The 19,036-nt window shown below is 40.4% G+C and overlaps 1 protein-coding gene across 5 annotated transcripts in view; it reads left to right on the forward strand.

Annotated features, from left to right (window-relative positions):
* The window catches only part of SLC7A2 (solute carrier family 7 member 2), a 56,540-nt gene that overhangs the window by 10,976 nt on the left and 26,528 nt on the right, over window positions 1–19,036 (forward strand). The window contains exons 1-2 of one of the 5 annotated variants that reach the window (XM_063135952.1): window positions 9,763–9,780; window positions 10,196–10,382. The exons of 1 other annotated variant lie outside the window; for it this stretch is intronic. The gene's annotated coding sequence lies outside the window, so the exon portion shown is untranslated. Of the gene's footprint in view, window positions 1–9,762; window positions 9,781–9,919; window positions 10,383–19,036 lie in introns of those variants that run through there. 3 more of the 5 variants (XM_063135951.1, XM_063135953.1, XM_063135955.1) reach the window with 3 other exon arrangements.

The following is a 19,036-nucleotide window of genomic DNA, read 5'->3' on the forward strand; positions in this document are numbered from 1 at the left end:
TGGCATGTGGAAGAATATGTAGGCTTTTTTTAAAAAACACACACACAAAAAAACACACACCCAACAACAACCCTTAGGCTGAAACTGACTTACAAGTGATGTGTTCCCATTTTTATCATTGCACTTCAATTATTTCATTGCAACCTGGCCTAGGAGATTGTACCAGTGTCACCACATGGTCTTAGAATAATGAACAATGAGTAGAAAGACGGGGTAGAGAAAGAAGATGGGGAGAGTGTGATGGTATATCTTGTTAGAAATGTACACTATTTCTGTACAATATGAGCTGTTAAGGCTTTCTCATGTGTAGGTGTTAAGAACACCCAGTTAAATCAGTATGTCTGGTGTATAGATTCGCCTCCAAAGGATAGATATGCTGCCAAGAGTAAGAGCTGGGAAGAAGGAAAAAGAGAGACATATATGTTAAAAGAAAATTAAAATGAAACCTACGTTGCTCGGGGTGTGAAGAAATAGCATCTTTCTTTAGCAGACCAAACTGTGACATAAAAAATTAGGCATTGCCTATGCCTATGCAAATTTAGACAGAAAAAAGTCCTACAACTCCCAGCATGTCACATAACTTTTTTCTGTCTAAACCTGCATGGGATTACACCCATAGCAAATTTGAATGGGATCTATTTATTTAAAAAAAAGAGATCTGAGATTTTGAATTGCATAGAACTCATAGTGGTGCTGTGTAACTTGAAATGGTCTATTTGCAGTCCTTTGATCAATAGAAGCTGCTTCCAGAAACGTGTCTGCCAATTTTCTATTTCTGTTCTATGACATTGCTATAACAAAGTAATACAAAGTATACCACATACATTTAAGTAGTCCAGTGATTTTATGAATATATGACTTCTAAACATCCTGTTTTCTTCATAGAAACTTTTGGATCATCTGAAATTTAATTACTTTTATACTGCTTTGACTTTCTGCCTCTTGCATCACTGTAATAAAAAGAACAACTTCCAGGAAGCTATAGCATATGCAAGTATGATTGTGCTACCTTTCCCACATGAAAATGTCTAGACCTTAAATCTTTCTAAAGCTTGTATCCAGACAAATTAGTTCCATGAACATGAGCTTTGAGAATAATCCAAACCAATAGGGTTATCCAAGTCACTTTTTAAGAATAATACTTAAAGTCATAAAACCGTAACTATTTGAAAAAGAAAATAGTTCATATTTGTCTGTCCCATCTTTAATTGTGCTGCATAATAACTGTAATTGTGTTTTTCAGCATTACAACAATTATAAAGGAGCAAAATAGGATATTGCAGATTCCCCCCTCCACCCCCAGCCTCATCTAATTTTGTCACTTGGATGGAAGACACAAGGATTTCAGAGGGCCTTACTTAAAGTATTTAGTATTGCAGCTGGTCTTCTTATCTCGCCATTAACCAATCCATCAATTAATCTTCCTTTTAAAATGCATATTACAGTATCTCAATAAGTAACACATATATTTATTTGGAAATCCTATTGAAGGAATTGCTTGTATGAAAAGCTGCTGTAGGCAGGGAACAGCTTTCCAATGTTTCCAATTGTAGTCGGCTTAAAACCTATTTTTAAAGCTTTCAGATTGATACACTAGGCTGCAATTCTAAACACATTTAAGAGGGAGTAAGTCCCATTGAATTCAATGGGATTTAGTCCTGAATAAACATGTTAAGAACATAAATGCCATGCTGGATTAGACCGAGGGTCCATCTAGTCCAGCACTCTGTTCACACGGTGGCCAACCAGCTGTCGATCAGAGACCAACAAAGAATTTTGTACACCTCTATCGCGTCTCCCCTTAGCCTCCTTTTTTCCAAGTTAAACAATCCCAGCTGTTGTAACCATACCTCATAGGAGAGATGCTCCAGCCCCTTAATCATTTTAGTTGTCCTTTTCTGCACTTTTTCCAGCTCTGTAATATCTTTTAGGTGTGTGACCAGAACTATACACTGTATTCTAAGTACGGTGGCACCATAGATTTGTATCAAGGAAGTATGATACTGGCCGTTTTATTCTCAATTCCTTTTCTTATAATGCCTAACATGGGGTTTGCCTTCTTTGCAGCTGGGTAGACATCTTCATCGAGCTGTCCACCACAACCCTAAGATCTCTTTCTTGTTCAGGCAGTGCCAGCTCAGAACCCATTAGGTTATATTTGAAGTTGGGGTTTTTTGCCCCAAAGTGCATCACCTTACACTTGCTTACATTGAACTGCATCAGCCATTTGAATGCCCACTCTTCCTTTGAAGCTCTTTTGTGTGTTTAAGACCTTAAATAATTTGGTGTCAGTGGCAAACTTGGCCACTTCACTGCTCACTCCTAATTCCAGATCATTTATGAACAAGTTGAAAAGAATTGGTCCCAATACTGATCCCTTGAGACCCCACTGTTTATTTCCCTCCACTGGGAGAATTTACCAATTATTCCTTCTCTCTGCTTTCTGTTCTTTAACCAGTTACTGATCCATAAGAGGACCTCTCCTCTTATTCCATGACTGCTAAGTTTGTTCAGGAGTCTGGTTAGGGACTTTATCAAAAGCCTTTTGAAAGTCCAAGTAAACAATGTCGACTGTATCACCCCTGTCTACATGTTTGTTGACACTCTCAAAGAATTCTAGAAGATTAGTGAGACAGGACTTGCCTTTGCCGAAGCCATGTTGATTCTTCTTCAGCAGGACATGTCCTTTTATATGCTTACTAATTTTGTCTTTCAAACAATTTACCTGGAACGGATGTCAAGCTAACCGGCCTGTAATTTCCCAGATCCCCCCTGGATTTCTTTTTAATGTTGAAGATGGTTGTGTTAAAAAAAAATCTTACCAAGGAGAATCCCTGGGACAAAAGGAATATAATTGTGAATAAAAATCTGTGGGTTTTTTTAAAAAAAATCTACTGCATACAGAGCTCCGACTTTGGTATCTGTTGGTATGTAAAATCTATCCAGAGGATGGAGGATTAGAGGACCGTAAAGTGTAGTTACGTTCTGTGTCAGACTGTATAAAACTAAGATAAACAAATGTGGCTGCAATTATAAAGGTCCAGACAGTTGTGTGGGTTTCTTTCCTCTTCAACTACATGATACCCACTTCCATGAAGTATCTACATAAGCAAGGTTAATAGGGTGGAAGGTATGAAGAATGCAGACTGGAGTAGTTGGAAGTTCCTGTGCCTGTGAAATGAGTGGTGTGGCAATTCTAGTATAGAGAAAACTGCATCTGGGGTGGGTGGGGTCTTATGGTCATATAGATGTGAAAGACTCAAAGATTCTGTCAGGCCAAAGGTGACAACTCTAAGAGCAAGAGACTCATCACATTGAATTTGATGGAAGCTTCCATGAAGTCTGTTATAGTACTGAGCAGATCTGTTACTGTTATTTATAATTGATATCCTGCTGGGAAAATTCAAGAGAACTTTTCCTTGTGATCCCTTTCACAACCCTGTACTACGCAAATGACTGATGTAACTGAATCTAATAAAAATAAAATATTTTATGGACTCTTCATTGTTTCTATATGGAGTGTTAAAATAGCAAAGATTCTTTTTTTAAAAAAAATAGCAATACCTAAGTAACCGAGAACCTAGAAGTCTTGACAATCAAAATGCATCAAATTGTTTAACTTTATACTTCCCCCAGTAACAGGAGCCATAACTCTGCAAAACCAATGTAGTCCTCATTGAATTCTAGATGTGGGGTATATTATTCAGAATTTCTTGACAGATATGCAAATTAATCCCTTGCTGGATTTTATTAGGATTTTGCCTGGGTCACTTAGTACTAAGAACTTTGTGGCACACTGGACTTGTCACAGATGTTTATCTAAAAGTTTGCAATATTGGCTTTTGAGACTTCCCATCTATTGTCCTGCCCAACGTGCTTATGTAAATACTAAGCATGCTAATTTATTATATTCTTCTTTCCGTTTCTATCTTGTGTGCTTGTGTCTTTCAAATCCTACAAAAATAAGCAAACTTTTCCTGCCTTTTAATATTGAATATGACGAACGGGGTAGGCAAGTTGTGGCCTTCCAGAACTTTTGGCCTACAACTCCCATTGTCCCTCACCATTGGCTACACTGACTTGGGCTGATGGGAGTTGTAGTTTAACAACATATGGAAGGCCACAAGATGCCTACTTCTGCTCAAGGGGAAACTATGAAAAAATCAAAATGTTAATCTAGGTTTACAGTATCAAATTTCTTAGCCAAAATTGGCCAAAGGAAACAAACATGGGGCATGGTATTACTTATTTAATATTCGTCCACTTTTAAAAAATGGCGATCAGAATTTTTGCATTCTGGAAAGTTACGGGTGTTTTTTTTTGTTTTTAAAGAAGGGAAGTACGATCACTTTCCCTCACCACAATTTGATTTTATCACCTGAGAAAAAATTAATCTATTAAGCATGTCTTTGCAGGACTTAGGTTGGGGTTATTTTCAGTCAGGCAGCATTCTGAGTTAAACTGTTTATAAAGATAATATTTATTAAAGACATCCAGACTAGAGGGAGGGGAAATACATCAGTATGGTATAACTATCCAATTTGTGTCTTAGAGGATTTGACCCCATTCCATTATAGGAACCACAGGTCCTGGTTTGGAATATGGTATGCAACGTTCGGATGATCAAATCCTGGCTTAAGCCAGGATATGTATGAGCATTGTCTGTCAACACACAGCTTCTTTGCTGTAGTTAACTACAGCTTCCCATTACATCCCAAATATGCTGATGGATTCCAAATAAGCAAAGATTCAGAAGCCAACCTTAAACATTACACCAAGATTTGTTTGTCTGAATCAACATAAGGATTATGAAATGATTATCGTGGGAATAGAGGAGCAAATGAGGAAGAATCAACCCCTGAAGACTCAGGATTACAGTTTGGGATGTACTTCTGGATTCAGCATTGAAACTGGATGCCCAGGTTTCGGTGGTGGATAGGAGTGGCTAGTGTGTAACTGTGCCTGTTCCTGGACATGTCTGATCTGACCATGTTCACACATGCCTTAGTTGTGTCTTATTGGTCCACAATGTTGCAGATGAACAGTTGACTGGAGCTGCTTACAGGGAGCACATGACTCCTTTGTATGACGTCACTGGCTATGGGCCTGATTTCAGACACAGCTCAACTTCCTGATGGAAAAGCTTGAGGTAGATGTTTCTCATGAAAATAGCACAGATTTGGGTACATGGTGAACCAGGCACTGTAGAGTACAATAAGCGAGGAATTTGTTATCTCATAGCATTTGATTGTTTGACTGAAGTAAAATATTGACTTCTCTCCCATGTTATCTAAGAGACTGCCTTCTCTCATATAGGCTGCTTTGGTTTCTATGTTCTGAGGGAGAAGGCTTGGTGACCATACTGTGATTTACTGAGATACATTTGGCCATGGTGTGGAGAAGGACCTTCTTAATTGTGGCACCCATCATGTGGAATGATCTCCCTGTGGTGATCAGGCAGGCTCCTAGTGTGGAGTGTTTCTGCTGCTAAGTGAGAACTCGCTTGTTTGCCTAGGCGTTTACTGATCACTAGAATTGTCAGCTGCACCTAGTTATTTTAATGAAATGTTATTGTTTTTAATATTTTGCCATTCAAAGTAACTAGGCAAAGAGAGGTATGACATTGAAAGGGTCTCCACTTGAGTTCATGTCAGATAGCATTAAACCATCAGGAAAAACATCCTCTTAGCGTAATGTAATAGAGAAGCTCCCACAAATATAGTGTTTTGTATAGGGACAGAGAGTTGAGGCTTTGCTTTTGTTACAGTGTGCATGGCTCTTCCCCACTCTGACAGAACATGTGGAAATCAATAGGGGTTTCCATTGTGGTGAATGTCAGCAGATAGCAGGGCTAGACTCTGATTCCATTATATTGTAGTTGGTATCCTTTTAAATAAAACTTTTGACATGAGCCTTAATTTGCACCCAACTTTCTGAGACACATGGTAGGGAATAGAAGTTGCAGCTTTTGTCATTACAGCAGATTGGATGTGACTTGTGGAATGTTCAGCAGACTGTACCCCAAAAAGGGAAGAAGGGAAGAAAACCCTGCAGTGCTTGATTAGTTGTGTTGGATGAAAAGCACATGGCTCTCTCCTTGGTGCCTTGGGCAGGCACCCTGTACTCTGTACAACACATATTTCAAGTGGAGAAAGTTGCAACATATGCTTGGGTTAACAAAAAGGTCATTTGACGCAACCATTGCGTGGTCAGTTTTAAAATCTCTGATCAAGTTCCCAATGTGCTTCACAAGGTACAACGCTTAAAAGGCATAGCCATAAATAATTGTACTAGTTGTGTGTGGTAGTTAAATGCGTAAGAGTCATTAACTTAAATTTCCGTACTTTGTTAACCTTGTAAACAAAAAGTTGTACTTCCAAGTAACTGTGCTTTTAGGGACGGTGGGGAAGATAGGTGAAAGTATTTCGTATGCTGTTACTGATACATTAAGTGCTATTTAAAGTAAAGAATGCATCTTGAAAATGGAACACCCTGGCTGTAGTTGCCTCGGTTATAAATAAGTGTTCTGCTTCAGAGTAGAGATTTTATATTATCTTGAAGGGGCATACTATGTATTAAATATGCAGGAATGGATTGGATGCCTGCTTTTTAAAAGCAAAAGCTAACATTCTGCTATAGAACTGTTTCACCCATTTCTTACAGGTTTAGAATGAATAGTTCTACTTACTGCTAAATGCAGTAAGTAGAACAAATCCTGAAAAATGTAAGAAGGCAAGCCTGAGTACAGTGAATAAAAAGTTTCTTGAAACATATCCCCTTGGTCAAACGCAGTTTCTCTCTCTCTCTCTCTCTCTCCAGTTCAAAGTGGGCTCTAGTCCGGGAAATCTTGCACCATAATAAACTTGCTGGACTTTAAGTTGGATTCACCCTAGAGTTGAAGGAGAGCATCGCACCTGTTTCAAATAGCAAAGGAGGGCATAGAGTAATATTAAAAGGTAGTACCAATTGAAAAGCCATCAAATGTTGTTAAAGCTTAATATAGCAGGCAGCCTCACCTTTAGCACCAGAAAGAACGTAACAATGGATGTGCAGATCAGATCAGGTGGATGATTGCTGCTTGATTTAGTAAATGAATCATGCCCTTCTAACTCGTCAACGATTTCTTTAAAGAGGTAACAAAATAGGAATAGAAAGTTTTGGTTAGAGTCTTACACACATGATTACGATGGAAACTTTGTAAATTCTATGTGAGAGTTCAAACACTGTTACTGATTAAAAGCAACTTAAGATACTTTGATGGTGATCCACATGAACATTCTTTCAAAGATTGTACTACTGAGACTTGCTTCCAAGTAAATATACTTGTGATTGTAGTGTTGGTAACAAGGCCGTCATCCCAGACCTTGTTCCAGCTGAAGTCCTCAATTTGGTTTAATGGAAGTCTGTCCTAGCTAAGCTCATTACATTCACAGGGTTGGATCCAGTTATAGGTGTCCACAACTAGGCTGGTGGAAGTGGATGTCCATCCCACCGCAGTCCCTGGAAATGCTCCACTGAGAGTTGGGGGACCCTGCTGAATGGGGAATGCTGTGGTGTCAGGAGGAGGGGGGATTGCCCACGTTGGGTGAATTGCCCAAGTTGGGGGAAGGCATCTTCTGTGAGTGGACCTTTTGTCTGTATCATTTGTGAACTTCTCATCTACTGGTTGATCCTATGAGTCATAAGAACATATGAACATAAGAAGAACCAAGCTGGAGGGCACCAGATTGGGGATTGCTGTGCTAGATCATAGCTCTTAAAGGACAGGGGATGAAATGTGTGTAGTTACAAAGTAGTGGTTGGAGCTCATATATATTGTCATGCATAGTTGTAGTGGTGCTAGGATACCAGGAGCAGACCGCCACTCCCCCCCTTTTTTTTTACTGAAGCGCAGGCAGTAATGTGGGCATAATGGAGGTGTAAGTAAATCCCTTCCACACCCTAACATGTTCCCATGGACAGTTTGTGAGTGTAAGGCTGCAGAAGAAATGCTTTCTGCCAAATCGCGTCCCTCAGGGTTGGAATAGGAACACTGCAGAGCTGCTGAGTGGAAGGAAAGTGTCGTTTCACATGTGATGTCTTAAATTGTTCTTGTCTTGGGTTAGCTCACTATGATAAAGTTCCAGGGCCCTTGACACAGAATGCTGACTTGTACTGGCATGGAACATATCCCTAAGCTCTCCATTTTTTGTAAGTAGAAATAAGTATATTCCTACAGAGGCATAAACAATGCAATGATGTCCACAATGTCACTCCAAAATGGCTGCCTATGCTGCAGATGAAATTTTGGTCATTAGTTTCTATTTTCTTTTCAAGAGGATATCTAGCTGTGATGGTTTTTTGAGAGAAAAATCTGTCTTGATCTGATTTGCATCCTGTAGCTGCTCCCACATTGAGGTCCTAAGAGTTGCCCCATAATAGAAGTTGTAAGCGTCCAGTTGTCACCTTGCACCATGTTTGTTTGTTTATTTACAGTGGTGGCCAAAATGATGGACACTTTTTGAAATTTTCATGTTTTGCAACTTTGCATGCTTATAGAAAATGCTCTGTTTCACGAAGTTCAAATGTCAATTGAAAGACCTGATTCACACATAATACAACAATCCTGCTTCTTTTCCTGGGAGTCCAATCAACTCTTTTCTTTGGTGCCATTGCTCTATTTATGATGTACACTTTTAATTTGAGAAATATTTCAAATATTCACACAAACTCTAATTGCACTTCAGTTACAGAACAAACAGCAAAACTGACTTTCCCCAACTTGAAACATGATGTATTGCAGCTACTGCCATGTGATTGGTCCCCAGAACAAGGACTATGATTGGTCAGTAGGGTTTGCAATTCCAATCCGCTTCTTCACACAATCATACCTGTGTTTGTTTTTAGACTAATGTAGGCATAACTTTTTTTGTACTACAGATATTTGCATTCTGTTTTTTGTATTGAATTCAGCATTAAATTCTCTTTCAATTGATATATAATCATTTGAATTTTGTGAAACAGAACATTTTCTATAAGCATGTAAAATTGCAAAGTTGCAAAACATGAAAATTTCAAAAAGTGTCAACAATTTTGGCCACCACTGTATGTACAATATTTGCATACTGCTTCACATCTAGAGATTTTGGAGTGTTGAACAGCAGAATAAAAACCTGTTAAATAATAATAATTTTTTAAAAAGAAACAGAGTTCTGATAAAACTGAGTTGCGATAAACCATGGCCAGTCACTCAAGGAGGCCTTCTTGAAATAACAATGTTTTCAGCAGCACAAAATTGGTGTCTGCCTGACTTTCAAAGGCAGGGAATTCCGTAGGAAGTGGGCAACCACACTGAAGGCTCTTCTGGTAGATTCCAATCAGGCCATAGATCCACGTGGAACCACCTAAGTGACTGGGCTGGTTGGTAAGGGAGAAGGTGCTCTCTCAGGTATCCTGGTCTCAAGTTGGTTAGGGCTTTTACACTTGCATTAAAACCTTAAACCTGGCCTGGTAGTAAATAGTCAGCCAGTGCAGTTCTCTCAGCAAAGGCATTGCATGCTGAAAAGGGTTAGCTCCCGACAACAGCCAAGCTGCTGCATTCTGCACTGGCTGTTTACTGAATTTGCCAATTGTGAAATTTGTCTTCGTGAGCCTTCTTGTTGGGGTAATCTGGGTCCAGTTTCATGGAATGGAAATTAGTTGCCAAAAGAACCTTTGGTTACTAGACTGGACCCAGATTACCCCAACAAGAGGACTCACGAAGACATATTTCACAGCTGCCAGCTTTCCATTCTAGTTTGAGTAATGATAGTTTTGACTTTCAATTTTCTCTCCTCCCCCTCGTTTCTTGTCCCAAACTTTTTGTCTTTTCCCTCCCCCCTCCTTTTTTTTTTTTTTTTGCTTGCAAATGTATTTATTGAACTTTGACTACAAGAGTTTATTTAAGACCTATGCCTTTAAAAGGGTAGTTCCTCCCACAGGCTGCTTTAAAAATCATTGTTATGGGGTGGAGCTGAGTATAACACTGCCAACAAAATTAATAAGTAGTTGGTTCGGTTTGCTTGGGAACATCTGGAGTTCAGAGGATGATATATAGCCGTAGGTCTCTGTAACCATTTTAGATACATTGAAAGCCAGATTAAATTACTGGACTTAGCTGTTATATAGCCCTTACGATCTTCTGTCTATGGAATGGAGTAATCCTTCTTTTCTGTAGACTTGAAGCTGCCTCCCAGTGAAATATTTTTGTGAGCTTATCTTGAAGTTAGCGGTACCTCTGTTTATCCACAGAGGTAAGTATGCTCTTTTGATTATTTTTGGAAAACCTAGCAACTTACAAGGTATCTTTTCCTGCCTAAAGCCAAAGAAAATTGGAATTCTTAAAGACAGCTTAAGAAAAATTGGTGAGTGGTAGATGTTTAGAATTTCATGTAGTGTGTACCACAAATTGCAGAATTCAGTGGAAGTGGAATATCCAAAAGTGACTTGGATCGCTTGCTTGTATTTTAAATTAATGCTGTTGTCCTACTAGTCTAGCCTGCATTAATTGTTCATTTGGCAATGCTGTTTATATCATGTCATGATCAATATGGCAAACTCTTTCTTCCCAGGTGTTGATTTTCAGAATATCAAATGAAGCTTTTTTATATCACATTATGACTGTATTCTTATCTCTTCCTGAAGTCAGTAGCAAATCCACCAATTTCAGAACTGTACCTTATAAAGAGCTACTGTTCTTAATTAGGCACACATTTGTAAGAAATGTTGCATTTTGGTATTTCCTTCAATGAAGAGTTTTATAAAGACATTTTAAAAAAAACTGAGGCTGCAAACTCAGTGAGGCTTACGTATGAGTACACATGTGCACTGTGAAATATGTTACAGATTGGTATGTTAAACTGGCATACGTATTTTGGTGAAAAGAATTTGTGAAGATAATGTAAATTCATTGTTGCATGTGGCACAAATACTGCTGTTGAAATTTGCTGTGTATTTTGCTGCTCAAGATGAGAATGGGATCTATGAATGCAGCCTGACTTGATTGTAGTGTAATTAGGTCTATCATCATAGTTTAAAACACCCTTGCCCAACTTGGTGCCCTCCCCATGTGTTAGACTATAACTCCTAACATCCCTAGCCAGTGTGCCCATTGACCATGCTGGCTGGGGATCATGGTAATTGTAGTCCAATACATCGAAGGCACTGGGTTAGGAAATGCAGCTTTAAAGTACAGCTTGATGTGGTAGAGGCAACAGGGGTTTTACCCAATAATTTTAATGTTCCTTGATGGCCCCCAGCCTTCAGAAAAGAGCATCCATCTGAGTTTATGGAAAGAGACAAAGACTAGTGGGTGGCGAAGTTTTTAGCTTGTTACTTAAAGGTGTGGTGCAAACTGGGGTAGGGGGTGAGATGGGGGGACACGAGTGGCTGTCTGAGAGGTTAATGCAGTATGAGCATTTTGCTGCCTGCTACAGAACTGCTTGTTTGCTTCTGCCATGCTCTATTTGTATATTTATGAATAAAACAAATACTGCAAAAGATACCATAAGATTCTAGTCCACTCTCATTAGCAGAAGCTGAACTTTTTAGCATTTGCCCCCGGACATCTCAGGACTTAGAGAAGAGAGGAGAATGTAACAGTGGTTTTAGAAATGAGATATTGTTTCCTTGGAGAGAAATTGTGTGTTAGTGAGTGAGCCAAGATGGAGCAAATGATAGGGTTCCTGAAAGAAATAGAAGCATCCCAGTAGCAGACAAACTGTAAAGTAGGCCTGTGCTACATGGAGATCACAAGGAACATAGGAAGCTGCCCTATACTGAACCAGAACATTGGTCCATCTAGCCCAGCATTGTTGACACTGACTGGCAGTGGCTCTCCAGGGCTTTAGGCAGGATTCCTTTTCTTACCTACCTGGAGAAACAGGGGATCAAACCTGGGACCTTCTGCATGTTAGACATTATAAGAAAAGGAATTGAGAATAAAACTGCCAGTATCATACTGCCTTTATACAAATCTATGGTGCCACCGCACTTAGAATACAGTGTATAGTTCTGGTCACACACCTAAAAGATATTACAGAGCTGGAAAAAGTGCAGAAAAGGGCAACTAAAATGATTAAGTGGCTGGAGCATCTCCCCTATGAGGGAAGGTTACAACAGCTGGGATTGTTTAGCTTGGGGAAAAAAGGAGGCTAAGGGGAGACATGATAGAGGTGTCCAAAATTAATCATGGTTGGGGGAATGTGGATAGGGAGACATTTCTCTCTCTCTAAAAATACTAGAACCCAGGGTCATCCCATGAAGCTAACTGGTAGGAGATATAGGACAAATAAAAGGAAGTAACTTCTTCACACAGCACATAGTTAAATTATGGAATTCACTACCACAAGTTGTAGTGATGGCCACCAGTTTGGATGGCTTTAAAAGGGGGTTGGATAAATTCCTGAAGGGGAAGGCTATCAATGGCTACTAGTCATGATGGATATATGACGCAGTAAGTCTGCATGCACCAGTTGCTGGGGATCATCGTTGGGAGGGTGCTGTTGCACCATGTCCTGCTTTGTTGGTCCCTAGTCGACAGCTGGTTTTCCAGAACAGAGTGCTGGACTAGATGGACCCTTGGTCTGATCCAGCATGGCACTTCTTATTTTCTAATGCTCTATCATATGAGCTATGGCACTTTCCTCTTAAAAGGAGTCTGAGCATCCTGCCATCTGTTCAGATGCAGATAGAGGCTGTTGGAGGGCTACAAGAAGCTACACAGTCTTAAAGCACAATTGAAATAGTCACAAATTGGGACTAGATGAAGAGGTTCATGAGGTAGATGCTATTGAAGTATGAAGTTTTGCAATGAGTAGCTGAGAATCCAGAGGCTTTGTCTTTCCAGGAACCTGCCAGCCATGATGAGTGAAAAGCTGGAAGAAAAGGGCCAAGAATTGGGGAAACTAATGAGAATAGAAAGTTAAGGAGCAAAGCGGGAAGTGTTGGATGAGAAGGAGATTATCTGAAGCCATAGGTCAGGATTGTGGGGGGAAAACAACCTTTAGACTTTTTACTCTATGTGTACTCTGTTAAGCCTTTAATGGGTGTGATCAGGCTCTTATAACTGGTATATCCCATAGGTAGAGCCCTGCAGAAGGAATAATTCCAGAAGCACATGGGTTGTAGAAGCACAGTTGACTTGGAAACCTAAGTGATTGGGATGCTAGAAAGAAAGGGAGATTACTGACAGCTGGCCTGAGAGGATCATTCCTGCTTGTCCAGCAAAATATGCCCCTCAATACTTATTCAAGGGGAAAGGATCCATATTGGGCTGGGAGAAAGAAGCCCTTTCCCCTCCCTAGCATGAAAAGATGTATGTATGTATTATGTATGGGAATGGTGAGTGGGTGGATGGATTAATGAGGGAGGAAGTGTGTGAAAGAAGGAAAAGGGGGAATAGAGGGTAGAAAGTGTTGCAGAAAAAGAGAGAGAAGGGAGTGTTGTTGCCCCGTTTCTGTTTTGGCCCTGCCCATTGCCCAGTGGTTAGGCAGTCCCTAACCACTGAAAGTATGTGATAGAAGATAGAAGCTGGTCTCTGTGGACTATTTTTTAATAAAGTGACCTGAAGCTTACCAATGACCCTGTTCAGATGACATGTTAAGCCACTGTGGTTAAGTATTTTGAGCTAAACATTATGGCTTAACATGTCATGTGAACCATTTATAACCTTGATGGCTACATAACCACGGTTTAAACATACTCCCTAACCATTTGCTGCAAAAGGGTTGGCAGCCTAACCATTGCTTAGCATGTCATCTGAATAGCACCCCCCCCCCCAAAAAAAAACCCCAGAATGGCTGGTTTTGTTTTGTTTTTACATTTGGGTAAAACTAGCCCCTCTACTCCTGACCTTGGCACATTCAGCAGGTAGGTCTGAAGGGAGATTTTTAAGTATGTTCAGGTGAATGCATTTAGAACTCCACCCCTCCAAACTGGAAACTCTGATAGAGCACTGGAGCATTGGAAGTGGGGCCAGCACATGTGACCCCTTACAGAGTTTGTGGTGTCATGTGTTCAAATGAATGCTTGAAAGGATTATTGAGACTAGATTGTTCCAAAGGTGTTGTGGAATTCTACGGACGATCAAAACACAAACTCTGTCTGAATGCAGTTAGGCTGATTGCATGGTAGAGAGGTTCAAGCAGACCTTGGGTATTAGCTAGCTACCATCATGTATTGGGATGGATTTGTAGTTTTGCTGTATGACCATACCAGCAGAAAAGAGCACATTAATGATGCAAGGAAGCAGCTGTTCATGCAGAAAGGCAGAGCAATTGACGGTCTACCTCCTGCACAGGATGTGTTCATTCAGCATATCAAAAGGACTGTCTACCAGGCTGGTCACTGCTGGGCCCAAATTGTGATTGCAAGAACCACAGCTTCCCTCGCCCAGTGATTGGGGGTGGAAGAAGAAGGATGGGGGCGGAGGGGAAATATGCTGGAGAACCCTACCAGAGGCTACACAAGCTTGTAGGGAACTTATACGATGTGGCTGCAAGAAAGACCGTAGAGGACATTGCAAGGGTCACAAGGCTGCTCTACAGTGCACTGCTCTTTGTTTTTGTGGCATACTTTGTACTGACTAATAAGAATTGGTGTGTGTGTGTGTGTGTGTGTTTCCAACAGTATCCAAGTTTATTTGACATTGAAAAAAATATTTAGTGTGGTAGGCCTGGTAATGACAACATTCTATTTACATGAAATAAACAGCAATCATTCTGTTCTTATTTTAGTTACTTCCCCCCCAATGCCTAGCTTTAAAAATAACATAGGTCTGTATTCTATAACAGAATCTAAAGTTTTGTTTGTTTTTGTTATTAACTCCTTTTAGACTTTTTGTACACTTCTAAAGTTATAATTCAAATAAATTAGGGCTCATAAACCCTAAAATAGGCATGATTCTTCAAAAATTGAGAAATCGTAACAGCAAAAAGTGGCCAGATTTGAAAATGGCTGCCAATTTTCTTACAGGGCAAATCTGAGATGGCCCTATAGCCAAAAATATTCAACATGGTATGGTCTACAAGTGTGCTGAATTTCATGCTTTTTTCATCCAAGTCACAATTAGTTCACCTATCTGCTGGACTATATAGCATTTTAGTGTTTTTAAACCATTGTGGTTAGTGCAGGCACTGCTGCACTTCATAGATGACTAGAGTAGGTCTTCCTTCTTTGAGCCAACATGGATATAAGCTCACAAAAGTAAATAATTGACTTAAAAGTTTCTAAGAGATGTTGGCGTGTGACCTTGTATACCAATTCTGCGAGTCAATACGGTATAGGAATTACAATGTTTGGCCGGAAAAGAGATACTTTGATTCAAATCCCTGCTTACTTGTTGTTTCCTGTGTGACTTGGGCCACTTGTGATTCTCAGCTTAATCTACCTCACAAAGTGGTTGTGAGGATAAGTCCCACTTAAGTTACCATGAGCTCCTTGGAGGCAGGGTGGATATAAATGTGAGAAATACATTAGTTACTCATGGCGCCATTCACTTCAGTGGGCCTACTGACATTGGATACAACTCCATTTGTTCTTGGCTTGTTAGAAGTGGAGTTACATGTGAGATAATGTTGAACAGAACTAGATGTGATGAGACTGTCATTCAGTTCAGCTCGATTTTATTTTATAGTCACAGACTCATTCCTCAAACAACCAGAACTTCAAAGACAAACATCCTCATACATAAAATAACATAAAAATATAAATGCATATATAAAATTATAATGTGAAAATGAATAAAATTTTAAACAAGAAAACTATACTTAGGGTCCAATCCTATGAATGTTTAGATTTTTTAAAAGCCCTATCTATAATTCCCAGCCCTACAATTCCTCTCTAAAAATTATTTATTTATTTATTACATTTATATACCACCCCATAGCTGAAGCTCTTTGAGCAGTTTAGAAAGATTAAAACATTGAACATTAAAAATCGATGTACAAAATTTAAAACCATAAAAGCATAAAAAGAGACAACAGACAAAGACTATATATTTAAAACAAATGTGAGCTCTCAGGCAGACCTAAATAGAGATCTGGGGTCAATTAAAAACTCAGCATATGCTGCTAAATGCCTGGGAGAAAAGTCTTGAACTGGTGCCGAAAGGATAACAATGTTGGTGCCAGGTGTGCCTCATTGGGGGATTATTCCATAATTGGGGGGCCACCACTGAGAAGGCCCTCTCTCTTGTTGCCATCCTGTGAGCTTCCCTCAGAATAGGCACCTGGAGCAGACCTTAGATGTCGAGTGAAGTGTATGGGTAGGTTCATGTTGGGAGAGGCGTTTCGTCAGGTATTGTGGTCTCTAGCCATGTAAGGCTTTATAGGTTAAACCAGCACCTTGAATCGGGCTCGGAAACATACAGACAGCCAATGCAAGTGGGCCAGAGTAGGTCTTACATGTTCAAACCTCTTGGTACTTGTTATTAACCTGGCTGCTGCATTTTGCACAAGCTGCAGCTTCTGAACCATCTTCAATGGCAGCCCCCCATAGAGTGCATTGCAGTAATCTAACTTGGAGGTTACCGGAGCATAGATAACTGATGCCAGGTTATCCCTGTCCAGATAGGGGCGTAGCTGGGCCACCAACCGAAGTTGCTAGAAGGCACTCTGTGTCACCGAGGCCACCTGAGCCTCAGGTTTCACCCTTAAATCAACAAAATTCCCTTACAAGCCTTTGCAGCAGAAAACAAATTTCAGCTACTATTTTGCTATCAGCCAATAAAAAAAGCCAAATGTCTTTTAAAGGTCCTTCTTGGGTACATAAATAAATAAAATAGGTGTAGGTAATCTGTTTCACTCATATCAGTAAAACTTATATACAAAAACCAGATGCATTAAGGTTTCTACCACTCTGTTCCCACAACAAAACCATTCATTATAAAGAAGAACCCCAAAATAGGCATCCAAGAAAACTGAGGGGGAAAGCTTATAAAAAAGATAAATTAGAAATGCATATTAAAACCCAGATCAGCAGAGAGAGAGAAAAACCAGTAGGCAAATGGCTATTTACATAAAAAGGCTTTTGCTGATCAGTGAGAGGCCATCAACAAGGAAGCTAAATTTGAAGCCTCACTGTGTATACAAGAAGCATAATGAGAATGATTAAATCTATAGACTTGAATCTGCTATGGTGCTAGCTCTAACCCAGCATGAGTTCTGGGGGGGGGGGCTTGATGCAGAGTGGGGTGGGGGTTGTTGGTTTGGCATTAATCAGAGGGAATGGTAGCATTGCACTGTTGTGTTTTTAAAGGGATGTGTGTAAATGAGTGGATAATCATGCATCTCTTCACTTCAAATGCATCCTTAAAAACACCACAAATGTTTTTAAATGGTTTGAAAACTCCCCTGGATATAGTGGGGAGAGGACTGTTCCTCATTGTGGGTACTATCCAATAGGTATCCGTAAGAGCCATGACAAAAAAAAAGTCATGTACATACCTATTGCAGCTATGTTGATCACACTGTTGGGAGCTAGCAGGGCTGGTGTCAAGGTTGGACATCTGCCGAGGGCCCTCACCCCAGCATAGGCCCCTTGACCATAGATCCCTAGACTCATTTCTCCTCTTCCCCATTACCGCCTGGTTGCTCTGTCTAGACCATAGTGGTGGTGAGAAGGAATAGGAATGGATGCCACTGCCAGTCAAGCAAGCACGTGCTAGCAATGATGAGAAAGGAACATGAAGATCAATAACAGCTGGAGACAATGGTGGTGAGAAAGTAGAGTCACTGAGGGAGAGAACCCATTGAGGGTGCCTTGCCCAAGGCCCTTCAGAAACCTAGTGCCTGGAGGCTGTAATGGGCTGGATGAAGGCCAATAAACTGAACCTGAATCCTGATAAGACGGAAGCTCTGTGGATTGGTGGTTTCCAAGTCAGGGAATTGGGTAAGCAACCTGTTCTGGATGAGGTGGCGCTCCCTCTGAAGGGGCAGGTACGTAGCTTGGGAGTACTCTAGATCCATCATTGCCACTGGAGGCCCAGGTGGACTCCGTGGCACGGAGTACTTGGGGTCAGCTTCGGCTGATCCGCCAGCTATGGCCTTTCCTGGACAGGGACAACCTAGCCACATTAGTGCATGCACTGGTAACTTCCCGATTAGACTACTGCAATGCACTCTACGTGGGGCTGCCCTTGAAGATGACACGGAAGTTGCAGCTAGTGCAAAATGCAGCAGCTAGACTGCTGGCGGATACCTCTTACAGAGACCACATAACACCGGTCTTAAAGGAACTGCACTGGCTGCCTATACGCTTCCGGTCGGAATTCAAGGTGTTGGTAATGACGTTTAAAGCCCTAAGCGGCTTGGGACCTTGATACTTGAGGGAGCACCTCTCCTTATATATGTCTGCCCGAGACTTGAGATCTGTTGGAGGAGCCCTTCTCCGCATCTCACCAACACAACATATACGCTATGATGGGACAAGAGAGAGGGCTTTCTCTGTTGTGGCACCCTGACTGTGGAATGCCCTCCCCTTGGAGGTCCGACTGGCTCCATCATTGATTTCATTTTGATGCCAAGTAAAAACATGGCTTTTTATAGAATCATAGAATAGTAGAGTTGGAAGGGGCCTATAAGGCCATCAAGTCCAACCCCCTGCTCAATTTGTTAAATTGATGGTTAAATTCACTGAGATGGCATATTGTTTTAACTGTTTTACTGTTTTTAAATTATATATTGTTTTAACTTAGTTCATGGTTTAATTTGTTTTTAACTGTTCATATTTATTGTTTTATACTGTATGCTTTTATCTGTACGCTGCCCTGAGATCTTAATGATATAGGGCGGGATACAAATGTTTTAAATAATAAATAAATAAATCTACACCAAGCAGGATATTGCACTATGAAAGCGGTATATAAAAGGCAGGAGCCACACCAAGCAAGATATAGCACTTTGAAAGCGGTCTGAAAGCGGTAGATGGTATGTGTCAATGGGCCACATCAGTTGTTAGTTCACTTCAATAACGCTATAAAGCAGTAGTGTGGCTCCTGCCTTTTATATACCGCTTTCAT

Source organism: Elgaria multicarinata, chromosome 10 (genome assembly GCF_023053635.1).
Source record: "Elgaria multicarinata webbii isolate HBS135686 ecotype San Diego chromosome 10, rElgMul1.1.pri, whole genome shotgun sequence".
In the NCBI taxonomy this organism is placed as follows: Eukaryota; Metazoa; Chordata; class Lepidosauria; order Squamata; family Anguidae; genus Elgaria; species Elgaria multicarinata.